The following is a 17737-nucleotide window of genomic DNA, read 5'->3' on the forward strand; positions in this document are numbered from 1 at the left end:
AGCAGTGCCACCAATATTTTATTTGAAACTAGATGGTATCAATCACTCTGTTTAAGCCCAGCTCACTTACTCCCTCAGTTATTGCAGGGTAACCAAGTACAGAGACAGGTTTTCAGGCAGTATTTCTCATCAGAAACACAGTAACTCAGTTTGGCTTAAATGCCTGTGTTAATATAAAGAGCTGGTGGCCAGACAGTTCAGCACGCATTTCCAAAAATTCATGCTCTGTATTCAAAGCCTGTTTGTTTCACTCCTGCAAGCAAATGCATGCTAGAAGTTATTATATTTATAAATTGAACAGAATTTCCTCAGGATTTTCTCCTCTGGTTGAGATGATCCCGAGGTGTGTTAAAAAGTCTTTTTTCCCCAGCCCAGCTGTCCGAGAAGAAATCAGAAGTCTTCGCCTGTCATTCTCAAGATTGTTTATTATTTCTTATCTAAAATATTTTCTGTCTGGCCTGCTAAGGTCTGTTCTGCAGGTTCTGCAGTCTGAGCACACTCTGCCCACCCCCGGGCTGGTGTTGTCTTTTATACTACAAACTACATATTCAATATTTACAGTTATTTTCCAATACCTATCACCTATGTTGGACAGTGACTTTCTATTCTAAACCAATCCCAACATGCCACCATCACCAAGAAGATGGAAGCTAGGAAGAAGAAGGAAGAAGGACAGGACAATGCCCAAATCCCTCCATCTTGTGCCCTAGACCCCCATAGTCAAATTATTCAAAATTCCACCTTTCACCCTGTGACAACTACTGTTATGCTACTTAAAATTTTGTGACTTGTAATTCTTCATATAAGGTTGGTAATTTGCTCCATGGGTTAAGATCGAATTCCCAAGTGTCTTTGGCTTCCTGCCAGGGTCTCCAACCCCCCTGCCAGGGCTTTGAGCCATCCAGGGCATCCAGAGAGGTGTCCTGGGTTCCAACAGAATTTGACCTTTAACATGGCACTGTGTTAAAAGAAGTCCAGTTAGTGCAAAGACAATGGAAAATTTCTGGAATCTTAAGGCACACATTTTTCTATTTAATCTCCTTAATAATGTGCAGATATTCAAAATTACACCTATTAGAAATGTTAACTTTCTAACCATGCATTGTACAGTGGTGCTGTGAAGAAACAGAGATGCTGCCAAGAGCTTCAGGCTAAATTATTTTGGATCCTAACTCATCAGGAGGCTTCTGTTCTGAAATGCTCCACAGAGCTGGCAGGACAACCAAATAAAATAAATCAATAAACTCTTGGAGCTGGTTTTAATTGAAAACTATTAACATTTCAGAAAAATATAGAGACATGAGGAATTTAAAAATAATGTAGTAGAAAAAATGCACAAACAAAGCAATGTAATAAAAAACACTGAAAGAAAATCAAAACAACTCAGCTTAATTCTGGCAAAATATCAAAATGAGGAGAATAAAATTTAAAAAGTCCTGACAACTGTGAAGAATGTGAATGCATAAAGTATGAGAAAATATGGGACACTAACAAAGGTTTATTTCAAAAACCTTGAATGTTATCAACTTTGTATGAACACATTTTATGAATATTTCTACAAATACTTGTATTTGTTTTAGAAATTAAAAGAAAAGCTAGCTGAGTTGTCATGGTTACTGCCCCACAGATACAGCACATCAACAGTGGTGTCAGCTTTTTCTTTTTTTTTTATCATTACAACAGTTAAGACATTAGAGTAATGCTATTTTATATATTCTGTTTTCTGTCTGACAATATGCCTTGAGCTCTTGCTATCCGAAGAAATCAATGGCAGGGAGTCAACCTTCTGATCCACTGAAATTAGTGCATTCACATATGTAACTCATTCTTGGTGTTCATTCTTTATGCAATGGAACAGGGGGAATATACTCCTCTTCACCTGAGAATAAAATATTGTCTTTAATGGCATAGGCATAATCTCTCTACGATCCTTCCAACATACATATTTTTAAGAATATTCTCATTTCTGAAAATCCCTTGTCCACAGTTTTCCTTTCTATTCAAAGCAAAAGGTACTCATCAGTTTTTCCAAAGTCTGTTTGGAAGACAGACTGGTTTGGAGAGGGGAGGAGGATTTTTAGGCAACACCTTTCTCTTTGTCTCACAGACTACATCTGTAACCAGATGTAAGAAATTTAATGCAAGATGGGGGAGTGCTAATGAGATATTTCATAATCAAATAATGGGGGGCTTCTCAGTAGGATAAACACTCAGAGGAATTTAAAGAACATTTCAAATAGAAATCAAAATTATTTTCATTAGTGCCTTCTATTTGTTTTCTAGTAATAATAGTAATTAAGACCACTCTTTAAAGACCACTTTTTCTTAAAAGACATTGTTGATCCCAGATAGGGCAGTGAGCAGTTCGTTTGTGTGGTCTCTTGGCACAGTCCTGGTGAATTTCTGACCTCACAGTCCAGCTGAGCCCTTGCCTCCTAAGTACTCTTTGGCTTAGACTTGTTTTAATAAAATGACCACTTAAGCAGATTTTATAGTATCTGCATGAACAGAAAATGGTATCTTTCGGCACCACACTATTACAAACAGTACAAATAAATACTTAACTATTCTTATTGTCCTAGAGATTATCACTGCTGAGATAGGTCCTTGTTAAACAGTTATGAGTCTTTAGTGTATACACTTAAGAGTTTTCCATTAGGCATTGTTTTAAAATTCTGCTTCACATGGATAAGAATAAATGCAAGCCTTTATTTATATATCCAGAACAGGCAATCCAGTTGCAACTAAGTATAAAATTCATAGATGAGAAAAATGTCTCTAGATAACCCTGAAGACTGTAAACTAGAGTTAGTCTTTCACCTCTATTAACTTGCTTTGTGAGGAGATGGTAGTCAAGGACTGAGGATTCACACTGTGATTGTCCTTCTTCTCCTCCAGGAAATATATTTTCTCTTGTGGTTAGTCTTCCCTTCAGCACCTGCCAGGGGTCCTACCCACGTACTCTCACTCCAGAGCCATCCAATCCTCTTTTAATGGGAATGAGAGGTTTTCAATTCCATAGGTATTACTTTGTTAGAGTGGAAGTTCTCCCTTCTATTGTTAGATTTTCCTTTTCACTAGAATGAAAGACTTGGTATTCGTCATTGAGAAATGCTGAACTTCACAGAAGATATGAATCTGTGCATTGAAAAATACTTAATATAAACTCACAGCCATATGAATTATATGCAGATTACCAGGAAAACTTGGTTAGTGCAGACACTGTGGCAATCAGCCACGCTGAAATGACTCATCCCCAGCCAATTCCTTTCGGCTTATTATGACAGCAAGCAGTTGTATTTCTCAGGCAGAAGTGTTTTTCTGCAACTTGCAGACTATTTGCAGCAGAAGCAGTCTCTACACTCCCACTACTTCAAGCACATATCACAGAGGACCCCAGGAATTAGATGCCAGCTGGCTGGATGCCATATTTAACTTAAGCAAATTTTAATGAAACTATTAGCAGGAAGGTCTCTTCTGGGTCCAGTTGCCTGTTGCAACCACAAAATTTCTGACTTTAAAGCAAGTATTGTTATGACAAGAAAATAGGTATTTACAACCCCCAATTATCTGTCCCATTGACTTGTGGTGGAAAACACTGTCCTTGACAGAATCTGCCAAATCAGGTGGTAAAACAGACTGTGCAGATTGGAATCATGATGTATTGATGGTGTATCTATTTCAAGCTGTTATTTGCAATTAAAGCTTAATTGTCAGCAATCTTAAACATTCAAACAACTCCTTTTTCCTTTTATGACATGAAAAATATTCTTTAGAAGAGATATTTAAAATTCAAGCTTCCTTATTCTCTCTCTTTCCTTCCTCTCTACCTATGAGTTTGAGCAGGGATATTTAATTAATTAATTGCAATTGAATTTCCCAATGTGGACTATTAATTTAAGTGTTAAATTGCATTTTTCTCTATGCATCTCCAGTTCCACAATTTCCTTTATTTTTTGTGTCTGATGGGGAAAAAAATCCCCAAACCCAACCAGGACCTAAATACCACTCCCCCCAAACCATTCCTTGATTTTTCATCTTCCCAACATTTTAATCACTCTCTAAAAAAAATACCACAAAAACAAATTATGATTTTACACATGAAAGAATTTCCTTTGTGTTGATCTTGAAATGCTGAATCCTGTATTCCAAACAAAGAAGTCAATTTATATATATATATGATTGAAATTAGTTACTTCTATGAAACAGAATAATTTTTACTTTTATCAGTAAAAGTTCACACGTAAGGCTTTTGAGAAATGCAAATCAATTTATAAATTTAGAGTACTGTCATACAAGATGAACTAAATTATTATATAGATACAGTTCCTTTTAAAAAAGAATAGAATAGAACCAATAGAGCAGGTGACAATAAATGTAATGTCCCTATTCCCAGAAATGGAACATTTCACACAATTAACTGCTCTACTCAACATTGTTAGCTGTGGCACATGAGCACTGCTATTCAAAATACTATAGTAAAGGGCAATAGAGATGGTTATTCTTCTCCTTTCAGTAATTTTAATACTTTTAAATGTTCTGTGAAAAGGGAATTAAAAAGTAAAAATAAAATCTAAAAATGCTTATGACATGAGACAGAAAAATGTAATAAAAAATCTAATGTTAATGTTTTGACAAATTTCAAAATATTAAACACAAGATGAACATGAAAATATATTACACATTGAACAGCCTAAATGAGTTTTTGCACCCTTCTACAGTTTCACTGCTATTTGGAAAGGATTTTTACTATGAAAATCTGTCTTTTCAGACAGAGAAAATAATTCCTCTGATTATGGTATCTATGAGACACCCTACTTAGAAATTTTAATGCATTCTTTAGTCATCATAAGTAGTCCAATAATGCTGAACAATAAAACCACCACTTATTGCTTCTAGCACATCAAAGTTGGGAGGGCTTTTTGGGGTAGTTTTTTTTTTTTTAAACTAAGCACAATATTTGAGGAAGAAGAACTACAAACTGGTTTGTTGCTACACCATGGAAAGAAATATATTTAGCTGGAATTCCAGATCCACCAGATTTCTTCCCCAGTGTTGCATTCCTTGTTGCAGGTGGATTAGGCATTACTTTTACCTGCAGTCAACAGAGAGTGGCTTTGCCATGAGGACCCAGCTGAAATGTGCTGGGCACACGTAATGGCTGGATAGGGATCTGCCAGGAGCAGGTTCCTGCTTCAGAAGTCTCAGATAATAAACCGATTTAGGTACTTTGAGTAAAATCCATGAGCCTGTGAGGTGGGGTTCTTTTAATGCAGGTTATCCTGAAGCTTTAGTGTCAGCGTTCCACAAGTGTCTGTCTAAAATTAGAGAAGTCCTAAAAATGTTAGCAAATATTTTCCTTCAGACCAGCACTTTAATTGCTCATAGAAGTTTTTTGTTTGCAGGTATTAAATCACAGATGCAGGCTTCTCCTCTCATCTTGTTTGGCACCTGTGAAAAAAACCCAAATAATTCCTAGATAATCCTGTACTGTAATACCTTTATCCTAGGAAGCATAATTTCTGTATTTCTTATGAATTTCTTTTTTCCCTAGTAAATTTCTAGCACATACATATGCATAGTAAAATAACACAAGATATTTTTTAAGATTGTAAAGAAAGATATGCTCAAAAAAGATAGATTTTATGTGGTTTTTAACAAAATATTTTACTCTTTAATTCCAGCATAACGTAAATCTAGTATTTTTTTAAAATGAAAATGCTTCTGTATATATCTGTGTGGCTGAACTTGTAATAGCTGAGGATTTATGTTCTATCCGTTTTAATTTTGTTCTGTTTGTTTAAATGTCTGCATTAATTTTCAGATGCTGTGCTGTTGGGGTTTTTCCACCTCCCTAGAACAGGATGGAAAGCTAAAATTCAGGCAACTTTTGTTTTTTCTATTTTAGGTAGGAATGGTGGAGAGTTTTCTGAAGGGGAATATGGAGGTGCTGGTTCTCATCCATGGAGGCAAACAGAGGCAGAGGTTTAACCCTTGCTGTGCCTTTGCTGGCTGTTCTGCCCCCTGTGCAAAGCCCCACTGCCTCTGCTCAAGCTGCCAGGGGCAAACACCTGCCCAAGCCACAGTAGCTGCATTTTGCCAGCCAGGGCTCCTTTAGGAAGTTACCCTCACATGTGGCCACAGCAACAGGAACTCTGCCACATCTTAAAAGCTATTGCAGTGAGATTTCCCAGGTGTTGTCTGTCAATGGAGCCTTATCTGATATTGGTTTTTTAATAGAATGTATGCTTTGCCTCAGTCTAGAGTCTAAACAGCAGCCTATGGAGCAAGAGGTCTGAATTATCTCTAAAAATAGGAGCCACTGTGTTGAGCTCTGTAAATACTTTCAATTAATTTCATTATTTACAGGAGATGATGTGTTGATTTATTATTCACAATAGTTACTGTATTTTTCCTGCTGATGAAAGAGGACTGTCAAATTATTTTGAACCCAGTTGATGAAAACACACTATAGATATGATTATCATGATAACGGAGGGAGAAAAGGTCTCCATCCCTCTGAAAAGACTGTATTATTGCAACAGTAATGAAGTAAAACCTATATGACTTTGCTTTTTTATAGCAAACACATGCCCCAAGTATTTTATAATGCAGCTTACATCTTATGTAAGAGGAAACTTTTGCCACTAACTTGACATAATATATAATAAAACACATTTTCTGAATTATGCATGTGTGTCAATGCAAAGCTGAACATGAGCCAGCAGTGCCCTGGCAGCCAGGAGGGACATCCCTGTCCTGGGGATACCAGGGACAGCATTGCCAGCCAGGCAAGGGAGGGGATTGTCCTGCTCTGCTCTGCACTGGGGTGGCCTCACCTCGAGTGCTGGGGGCAGTTTTGGGTGCCACAACATAAAAAGGATATCAAGCTATTAGAGAGTTTCCAAAGGAGGCTGTGAGGATGGAGAAGGGTCTGGAGGTGAAGCCATGTGAGGAGCAGCTTAGGACCCTTGGTCTGTTCAGCCTGGAGGAGACTGAAGGGAGACCTCACTGCAGATACAACTTCCTCATGAGGGGAACAGGAGTGAGTACAGATCTCTTCACTCTTATGACCCGTGACAGGAGTTGAAGAAATGGCATCAAGCTGAGTCAGGGGAGGCTTAGTTTAGAAATCAGGAAAAGGTTTTTCTCCCAAAGAAAGACCCAGGTTTTTCCTGGGCAATGGAACTTTCCACAGGGTTTCCAGGGAAGTGGTTACAGCACCAAGCCTGTCTTGAGTTCAAGAAACATTTGGACTCAAGTGTGTTTCTTGGGGTGTCCTGCACAGGAGCCAGGAGTTGGATTTGATGATCTTTGTGGATCCCTTCCCATTCATCATAATCTATGATTCTCAGATTCTGTGATATACTTCAGTACATTGCTTTGATGCTCCTGTAAGAATGCTTAATGCTGTTGCATTCCTCACCACTGGCAGGGGCATCTTTCTCACATAAAGATTGACCACAGCTTCTAGAATGCTGCATAACCATGAGTGCAGACCTGGGGCACTAACCTCAAAGCTTATTGTACAATTTAGATAGAAACTGCAAACATTTTTAACTCAGAATATGTAGAGAAACTGTCATTAGCTTGAAGTTTTCTTTAGGATGGTGTTTAAACACAATTTCTTTTGTTTCAATGGAAAAATGTTTCTCTCTGCATCACTGTAGACTTTGACTCCAGATAAACTGCAGTTCATTAGATACCTTGGTCTGTGCTGACATTTGCTAACATCATTGGAAATAAAGATAAATTTAAATTCAGACATTATTTGAAACAGCTATGTGATCTAACCTGCCAGATCCAAGGCAAAGACTATTTTGGATAATACACAACATGAATATATTGCTGGAATTTTTGGAAAGTGAAATATGTTTCTAAAAAACAAAACAAAAAATAGATATACTATCTACAGTAACAATCTGGTCAGTACTATCTAGTCCATCACTCCACTTTTCAACAATGGGGGAGCCTTCCAGAGTAAGATGAGCCAGAATGGCAGTCCTCACTCAGTTAGAACTAAATCCGAAATTCAGGAATCTCAGCCTGAAATCTGACTGACTTTCCAGTTCCTAATAGGAATATCTGAGAGCCATAGTTCCACTGCCATGGGAATCAACATTCTGACTATGCATCCTTTGGCTTGCATGGTTGCAAAGACCTAAAGAACCTCTCCAAAGTTGTTACTGCTGTTATACTCACAGAATAAAAAATTCCAAAAGGGAATAGTCCACTCAGGTTCAGTGAATAAACCACACTGGTCTACCTGTGTTTATAAATCTGCTGGCTAAGCACTGAGAGTAAATGCTGTTCTCAGTAAACTGCACCATGGGGTAAAAAGGAAAGCTCCTTTGCCATATCTTCCTCATGGCTGCCATCCTGTGGTTTTAAGTGCAAATTATTGAAGGTGCTCAAATACTTTGCTGAGTGTCCAATTGAACTCCTCCATATGAGTAAGGGCTGAGCTCACTGTAGGGAGGAAACTACAGTGCACCAACAGCACATGAGCCTCACTGTTGGCTCCCAGCATGGATTCTCCTACCCAAATGATCCCTCTGATCCTAAAGAAAAGCTAAAACAGGTAAAGAAAAAAAAAGCCTTCCAAAACCCCCAAACTCTTGCAGTCTTAAGCATTCCAACGTGTCTTTCAGCACAGGAAGGGTGACAGAGGATGTGGAGGCTGGAAGCGGAATCTGTGTTTTTTTAAATGTTCCTTATGTTTCATCACCTTTGAGAGTCATTTTGCAGATATGCAGTGTGGTTTCAGAGAATTTTTTTCAAGCACAAGAGAATACATTAATTTTCAGTCTTAACATTTGCTTGGAAATTCATTCTTCTGAGCATTCTGAAGGGGTTTGAGACATCAGACTCATTTGAAGAGAACAGCTACATACCAGAATACAAGCTACAGCAATATTTTGGAGGAAAGCAAATGTATCAAACATTGAGTCTCTTCAGCATATATAAATTATATACAAAGAAAACTCTAGGTAAAAAATTTTCAGTGTAATCAGCACAGATGTGCCAATACCCAAATTATATGAATCAACTTAAATTACTAAGCTGTCTCAATGACAATTATCCAAAATATACCTGTATAATTTACCATCTCTGTTTTGCTAAATGTCCCCAGGAAGTTGCTGAAGCCAAGAAACTAAGCAGAAAAGCAATACTTTCTTTGTATCTCATGATTTACAATGTCTGTTTTAAAAGCAGACCTTTCGATTTGATGTACAAATAGTAAATGCACTCTGGGGATAGTTTCCAATAGATTTCTCAAGCTTATCCATCTATTTGAAACACTTAAAGGCAAATCACTTGACAAATATTTCCTCTCAAATACTACAAGGAAAACATTTAAAAAAGTCATTGCATCTTTTTACAGTCCAGGAACAAATTTAAGCATTCAGTCAACCCTTAAAATAGCTATCTCATAGACCCTAAAATAGCTCAGAAAAAAAGAACCCAAACCATTTAAAACTAAGTTAAACAAATCATAATTGTTGCTTGAAGACTAAACATGCCATACAATTACTAACTGTCAGTACCAAGCTATAGTAAGTACCCTCAAATGATAGAAAGGCAATACAATTTGAAAAAATCAGTGCATGGATTAGGAGATGCAGAGACAGCTATTCCAAGAAGAAGTAATTCTTAAAAAACATTAGAAAACTTGCAAGGAACAAATTATCATAGTATGACGGACAAGACAAAGCAACTGATAAGATTTGTGGGCATGGAAAGACTTGAAAATGATGATATTAGAATTCAGCAAATATAGCTATTTACAGTGGTGCTATTTTCAGCTAACATTGTGCTAGTAAGGTGTATGTCTTGTGATGAAAAAAACAACAAGAGCAAAAAAGGAAATCTGGAAAACTGGTGGTGTTTCAAGAAAAATTGGATAGCAGAAAGCATGCTTGACTGGGCTGACTATCTCCTCTTTTCTTCTGCCAATAATCTTCATGCCAATGAATAATAAAGGATGACATGTAAAAGTATAACTGCTAGCAGCCAGTCACTCTAGAATTTTCAGTTTAAAAAATTGGAAGAAAAAGAAACATTAGACTATGCAAGTTATTGTTATATAGCAACGGCAAAGCAGAGTGCATCTTTCAAATGAAGATGTAAATATCAAGAAAAATGCATAAATGTTTCAAGTAAAGAAAAGGATTGGTAAGAAAAAAAATTTCCATACACACCTTTCATGGTTAATATTCACCTTTTTCTTCTTTGTTTATTGACTTTCTTCTCTGTTTATTGACATAAGATTGAATATTTTGAAAATTTATTCCAAAGCATCTTTCAGGTCTCCAGATATTTATCCATTGCTTGAAAATGAGTATGGAAGTTCTCCAATAATTTTACTAGTAAGTATTTCGTTGCTTGACTATACCAAGACAAAACCAATTAGGAACATGTAATTTATAAATATTAATGACATCCAGAGAACACATTATGCCAAAACTGCATAGAAACAGAAATTATATAGTCATCATCTTATCTGAGAGAAAACATTACCCATTACGTTTGTGAAAACCAAGACAGGAAGAATTCATTCAATAAAATTATGATGAAATTGCAGTGGTTAATTTCACAGCCAGCCACTCAAAGGCTTGATTTACTTTCTTTTGTTTTTCAGTAGAGGATTATACCCCCTAAATTTAAAAAATAGGAATTAAAATTGATTTTTTTCTACTAACATTACTATGAAAACAGACAGTATTATGAAAATTATTACAGACATTATGTCTAAGCCATAAATATGCTTTCCCTATATATTCAGTTGTGTTACCATGCTAAGACAGCTGGTATTTTAAATACTCTATATTTTCCATATTATATTCTATATGCTTTGCAGAAAAGGAAGAAAAATTAAAGTTTACTTATCAATGTAGAAAGGCCAAATTAATAAAAACCTTCTTTTGAACTCATCTCTGTATATTTTGAATTAAAATTATTTTAATAACATTACAGTTAGACACTCAAAGGCATTTAGGTGTCTAAAACCAGCTTCTATAGGGTTTTCAAGAGAGCTTTAAAAAGTTAGGAACTTAATTCCCACCTTAGAGCTTCTTAATGCCTTTGGCAGTACTCATTTTCTGGAGTGAGTCCAGCACAGGGTCCCCAAGCACATTAATAGATTGGAGCACCTCCCGTAAAGGGAAGAGCTGGGAAAAATGAGACTGCTTAGACCAGAGAAGAGAAGGCTCAGGAGAATCTTAATGTGCACAAACACCTGCAGGGAGGGTGAACAGAGGATGAGGCCAGGCTCCAAAGGTGCCCAAACTTAAACACAGAAGGATCCCTCTGAACATCAGGAACAAATCTTTCAGTGGGAGGGTGACTGAGCCCTGGCACAAGCTGCACAGAGAATTTGTGATGTCTCCCTTCTTGGAGATGTTGAAAATTTATCCAGATGTGGTCCTGGACAATCTAGGTGGACTAGCTGGCCCTGCTTAACAAAAGGATTGGATCAGGTGACCTCCAGAGGTCCCTTCCAACTTCAACCTGTCTGTGATTCTGTTTACATGGTCAGAAAGGTGAAAAAGGAGCTTAAGGAAAAGTACAGCAGGCACAATAAACCTTATACAAACACATTTTTACATTTAAAAATATTTAATTATCCACAGCACTATGCTGTCATGCATTTCAGGGAGAACAAATATACAAGATCACAAATGCAGTATATCTTCCTATGCCTATGAAGAATGCATCATCATTCCTTGAACACGTTCGATATGCAAATAATCTATATAAGGAAAAATACAGCAATAAAAGAAAAATAATGATAAGATCAGTTAAACACAACAATTTCTAAAGTAAGGTGAGATGCTATGTTACTTTCCAAAACCACATGATTAAAGTCAGTGACTAAGAGAAGACTTTAGATTAAATATCTCCTGTAGGCAATGACAGGGGCTTTTTAATTTCTTCAGATGTCTGTGCAGGTGACTAATCAAAGCACCAGTACTAGAACAGAAGGGTTGTGTTGTGTCCTTCTCAAGGCCAAATAGCTCACTAATATAACAATTCTTGTAGCTGCACAGATTTTGGCTGGCCAAAAGATGCTCAGGATAGGACACAAGAACAGGCATAGAACTTCCTCAATGTACATAGGTTTTAACTGCAGAACATTGAGGCTCAATAGGAAGATGTTTATTATTAAATATTTTTATTAAAATATTAAAACAATCCTTACATGCATTTTTCCTACTTTGCTTGTCTAGACTCTCTTTGATACTATATATTTAAAAAAAAAAATCTGAAGTGTAACATCTTGTGGCAGAAAGTTCCATTATTTAATTATAAATTTTTGTTTAAAAACTGGCTTTTTTAATTCACTGGTGTTTTTTTCCTGTCCTTTGCTTGCTACTTAAACAGGTACTTAACATTAAGCACATACATAATCCTTTCATGACAATGTAAATTAATTAAATGCTTGAATATAAAGCTGAATTATGGTTTGAGTGTCTAAAAATATTTTCACTCTGCTGATTAGCAAAGTTACAATAGTTACAAGGCAACTAGAAATTCTTGAGAATGGAAAAGTGCTGCCCAGTTTTAATCTTGCTCAAATTGTTCTGTGAAGGATTAGATCACACTCCTGCTTTGCAGCTTATCTTTTTGTATTGCTGAGTTGTACAATCATTAATTGTGCAATCATTTAGAATCAATTTCTTTCAGAAATTTAAGTTTAAAGACATTAAACTGAAATGTAGAATCAATAGGGAGGATGTGCTGATTCTCAGGAGTTTCACTTCTCAAACTGAGAGTAAGATAATTTCTGATCACACAGAACTGCACACGGGCGGGTCACTTGCTGATTCACAGAAGTGCCCCTGCTTCTCTCATGTAGCATTCTGGGTGAACTGAAAAAGGGAGAACAAAGAGCTGCTTGTAACCCAGGATTTCCTCTGATAGACTTGTTCCTGAGAGTAGCTCAGATCTGAGGTAGGGATCAGAAAGAGGCACCATCATCAGTGCCTGAACCCCATTAACTTCTCATCACTTGAATCCAGGATCTGCCTCACAAGCTGGAGGCAGAGTCTCTCTGAGTCATTCCCACTGTCCTCAGACCTCAGGAACACAGACACCCAGTACAATCATGGATACTCACCCTTTTCTCCAAATATAAACTCTATGTTTCAACTGCTTTTTCAAAGTCTTTTCCTGAGGACTGTGATAGGGCTTAAAATTTTATATTTACATTGGTTTGCATTTCAATTCATTACTTCAAACTCAACTCCTCAACTACTGTCATTGACCATTGAAACAAAACACACAATATTACTCAGAAAACATGGCAAAATCCTAGTCAATGAATATACATTTTTTTAAAATATTTGCAACCTTGAACTTTAGCCATAGAAATATCTTGCACCAGAGCTTGCTACTTACTGCCAAGTTTTTTTTTGGTCCCCTGCTGTTGCAGTAATTCATTGCTAAAGACATGCATTTCTGAAGGAGTTTTATTTTTGTCTCCCCACAATTTACTTGTATGGGTAGACATCTGAGTACCAGTTAATCTTTCATTTGCACATTCTTAAATTATGTTTGCTATTTAATTGTTTCTCATTGATGACTGTATTTTTTTTCTTTTTTCTTTATTTTTTTTCTGACAGAATAGAAGAAAAATTATGGAGATCAGGGGAGAATTAAATAAGAAGTTGATATTATAATAAAGATCTGAGTAGGCACCAGAGACCACTGATGCCTGTTGCACAGGTAAAGGTCACTGAGGTAGAGCTTGGAAAAAGAATCTCTAATAGAAGCTTAACCAGATGCAAACCATAGAGAAAGAGCAACATTTAAGAGGAGAGAAAACAGGTAGATTAAGTGAGAAAAATGGAAGTGAAAACTACTGTGATCTGATGACAATACAAAGGACTAATAATGAGCCATTATGATGCTAAATCATTCAAAATATACTGTTCAGAACAAATCTTCAGCTGATCAGGAAAATTAGTTGCACTTTTTAATCAACTTGCTGATCATTTGATGGATTCACAGTCCATATTTTAAAAAGTTATTGAAGAAAAGCTGACAGAGATAAGAAGGATGCAGGCTTTTGGGTTTTTTTTTAATGGAGTCATCATGTGGCACTCCATCCTTTGTGCACACGACAACCTGTTTGGGACCAGAGGAAGACAAAGCTCACTGATGCTAGAGAAGTCTATTGTCTGACTCAAGTGGTGGGAATTAGATTAATAGGAAATTCAAACTGGTAGAACAATATGACTAATCTGCTAAAATTCTATTAATTTACTATGCTATAGCTAAGGAAAAATCAGGTTTACCTCTAAGCAGGACTGAGCAAAACTTAGTCTCTGTTTCAGTAAATATTTATTCATGCAGTTTCCATTCCTTGCACCTGCATTATTACTCTCAGAAAAGACCTAAAAACATATAAATTTCTATTTTCCCTCTGTAGCTGTACTCTGAACTGCTATTTATCCAGTTTTCTGCCTTCTACAGCCCTGTGCTTGACCATGTATGACATTTTCATATCACAAATCAACAATATAATGACAGATAGAGGTTGAATACACTCAAAATGGCACAACTAAAACCAAGGTCTGCTTCTTTGTCCAACTGATGCTGTATTGAGTCACATTTCAGATTTAGCTGTTGTCCTGACTTCCACACAGCTTCAACTAATATGCTATGTAAAGCAGAAGCTACAACATTAATAAGGCATCTTAATTTTCAACAACTATTTTGATTCACCACTGTTTTAAAGATAAAATTTGGTGTTTTGGCTTTGCATGTTGGGTTTTTGGTTTTTTTTTTTTTTTTTTTCCTGATTTAACTCCATTTATGGAGTTTTGTTATTGCACCAAGAGCTGAGGTATGGAGGATTTCTACAAAGCAGACTTTTGTGATTCAGATCTTATTTCTCATGATGAAGCTATGATTGCTCTTGGGGGGACCTGGCTTTCCAGAGAGGAAGGGAATACTACAGTGGGAACAGGGATCTATGCCAAAGGCAATATTGCTCACTCATACTACACTTGTAGCTCTGAAAGCCCAAATAACTGTTCAGATCTCTCCTTTTGTTGTTAAGCATTGCAGCAAATCACTTGTTTTTCTTGTCCTGAGGCTCCAACTGCTTTCATGGTTATTTCATTGCTCTGTTTCTACCTTGCTGCATGCTTTCTGCAGATGGGTATTTTCTTGACTATACTGTCAGTGCATAATGGCCCTTGGCACTTCCACTTTAGAGCCATTACATTTAAATGGGAAAATGCTTCAAGCAGCTGCAACTTGGCTACTGTATTTTCTTAGGGCCAAATGGTTTCCTGGTGCACAAAAATCCTGAAAAATTAAAAATGCACTCAGGATCTGTGTGGATTGCCATGTCAATTAAAAGGTACATACATATGCATCACTCAAGAAAAAACATTCCTGTGTCCTGAGAATTTTATTTTGCATCTGTTATTACTGCAACCATGAGTTATCAAGGACAGCCTACTGTGTTCTGTGTTACCTTTTGAACAACATTCCAGGATGTGTTCTGTCTTGAGATACTAGTCCCAAACTTAGTTCTCTTTTGTTCCAGGATGTGCTGTAATGTTATGATCTAAGTAAGAAGGAAACTCAGAAAATCCAATTTATTAGAGCTTGCACCACAAGGACATAATAGTATGGATAATCTTAAATCTCTATATAACTCCAGGTGGTTTTGCTTCTCATGGATCTCCAATCCATGTACAGCACACTGGGCAGACCCCATCCATGGAAAGTTCTCCCATTTCAGTCACTGAAATTTGTTCTTAATGCAATTACTGCACAGTGAAGTGCAATACAAGCACAGCACATGCTTGGTCACAGTCTTGTCAACTTTCATGTGGATCACAACTCCCTGGTGTACAGTGGTCTCCCAGTCAGGAGCCTCCTCTGGTGTTGGCTTTCCGTGGTCTCCAGGTTCCTTCAGGGCATGTCCACAGCCTGCAGGTGGGTATCTGCTCCACCATCTGCAGGGGACAACCAGCACCCCCAAAGTTTTCTCCAAGGGCTTCTGGCGAATCTTTACTCCAATGCCTGCAGCACTCCCACCCGCTACTTCTCCATGGCTCTTTGTGTCTGTAGGGCTGTTTTGCTCATATTCTTATTACTCTCTCCCAGCTGCTCTTTTTCAGTCTTTCTGAAACAGGAAGTTGCAGAGGTACTACCACTATCACTGTTTTACTCAGCTTTGGCCAGTGATGGGTCCATCTTAAAACTGGCTGAAACTGGCTCTGTATGACTTCTCAAAAAAGTCACCCCTGCAGCTCTCCTGCTTGCAAGCCTTGCCCCATAAACACACTACACAGGCCTTTAGAACATTTCTAAGGAACACAGATAGGGCTCTCTAAGATATCTGTCATCTATCTATCTATCTACAATCCATCCATCCATCCATCCATCCATCCATCCATCCATCCATCCATCCATCCATCCATGTTCCTTTGCAACATGCATGTTCCTTTCAGTCTTACATAGTTGCATTTGTTTATTTGAAACACATTCCCACTTAAAAGGAATTTCATCCAAATCTCAGTTTAAAAAAAAGTAAAATTCAAATATAAAATACAGAAGGACCAGATGTTTGAAATATCAAGGCAAAGAAAATAAACAACAGTATATTTGCATGTTTGAAGACTCTGGTCATAACAGCCAAATTATTCTGAATTGTCTAAGTTAAAACAAGGATTGCAAATTGCTGAACTGTACTACATGACTGAAAATTCTGGCCTTTACTCATGCTTTCCTTCATCTTCTTTATATTTTGCATAATTAGCACTCTACTCTGATGATGAATTCAGGGTAGGGACTCACTAATTTATGCTGTTGCGTTACCTAAATAATTATGAGCTTTTTTGCCAAATCTAGAATATCCCTTCTACAAAAGTGAACATAAGTATAAAATAAAAGTAGAATAAGTGCTAATGCCTTAGCCCCAAAATGGGGAATGAGAATAGGAGGATACTGTGAGACAAATCTCCATAATCCATATGCTGAAATAAGAAAACTGGGAAGAGTAAGGAAAGCAACAACCCTGCATATCCATCAGACTACATCCTTGACGCTAAAATGGAGTTTGTTTCCCTTCCTGTACATTGCAAGAGCTTCTTATATAATTGCTAGATGAGTGCAGATCTTTGCAAGAGATGAAAGCCCATGGTTTGGGACTGAAAGGAAATTAACAGTGGTGTCCTGCTTTCCTCCTGATAGAGCTGTATTTTCATTGCTCACTGTTTTCCCTCCAGTATTTTTGACATGAGGAGGAAGGACCTGGGTTAATATAATCGGTAAAGCAGAGCATGCAATGACAGGATTTTATGAGGACTCTAGGACATGGTTAAAGTTCAGAAATGATAAGTAGTAAAATGATTGCCTCTACTACCAAAAAAAAAAAGAAAAAGGCATCTTCTTGGTCATGCTACGTAACTCTGTGTTTGCATATCTGATGTTATAGCCCTCGTATGCTAAAATCTGAGGAGTGTACAGGATAACAATATGAATCTTCAAAATTTTATTGAATAAAATTTTCTGACTTCTTGATGAGAAATGACCTCTTACAGACCTGTTCTCTTCTAATGGCATTGGAACAGGCTATTCTATAAGGACAATTGAACAGATACCTATTTTCGATATTAAGTCATTAAACCCTGTGTCTGAACATGATTTTCCCTTTTTTCTTAAATACACTTAGAGAAAATTAGCATTATTAGATTACAATGTCTTAAATAAT

Source organism: Passer domesticus, chromosome 2, assembly GCF_036417665.1.
Source record: "Passer domesticus isolate bPasDom1 chromosome 2, bPasDom1.hap1, whole genome shotgun sequence".
NCBI classification, from domain to species: Eukaryota; Metazoa; Chordata; class Aves; order Passeriformes; family Passeridae; genus Passer; species Passer domesticus.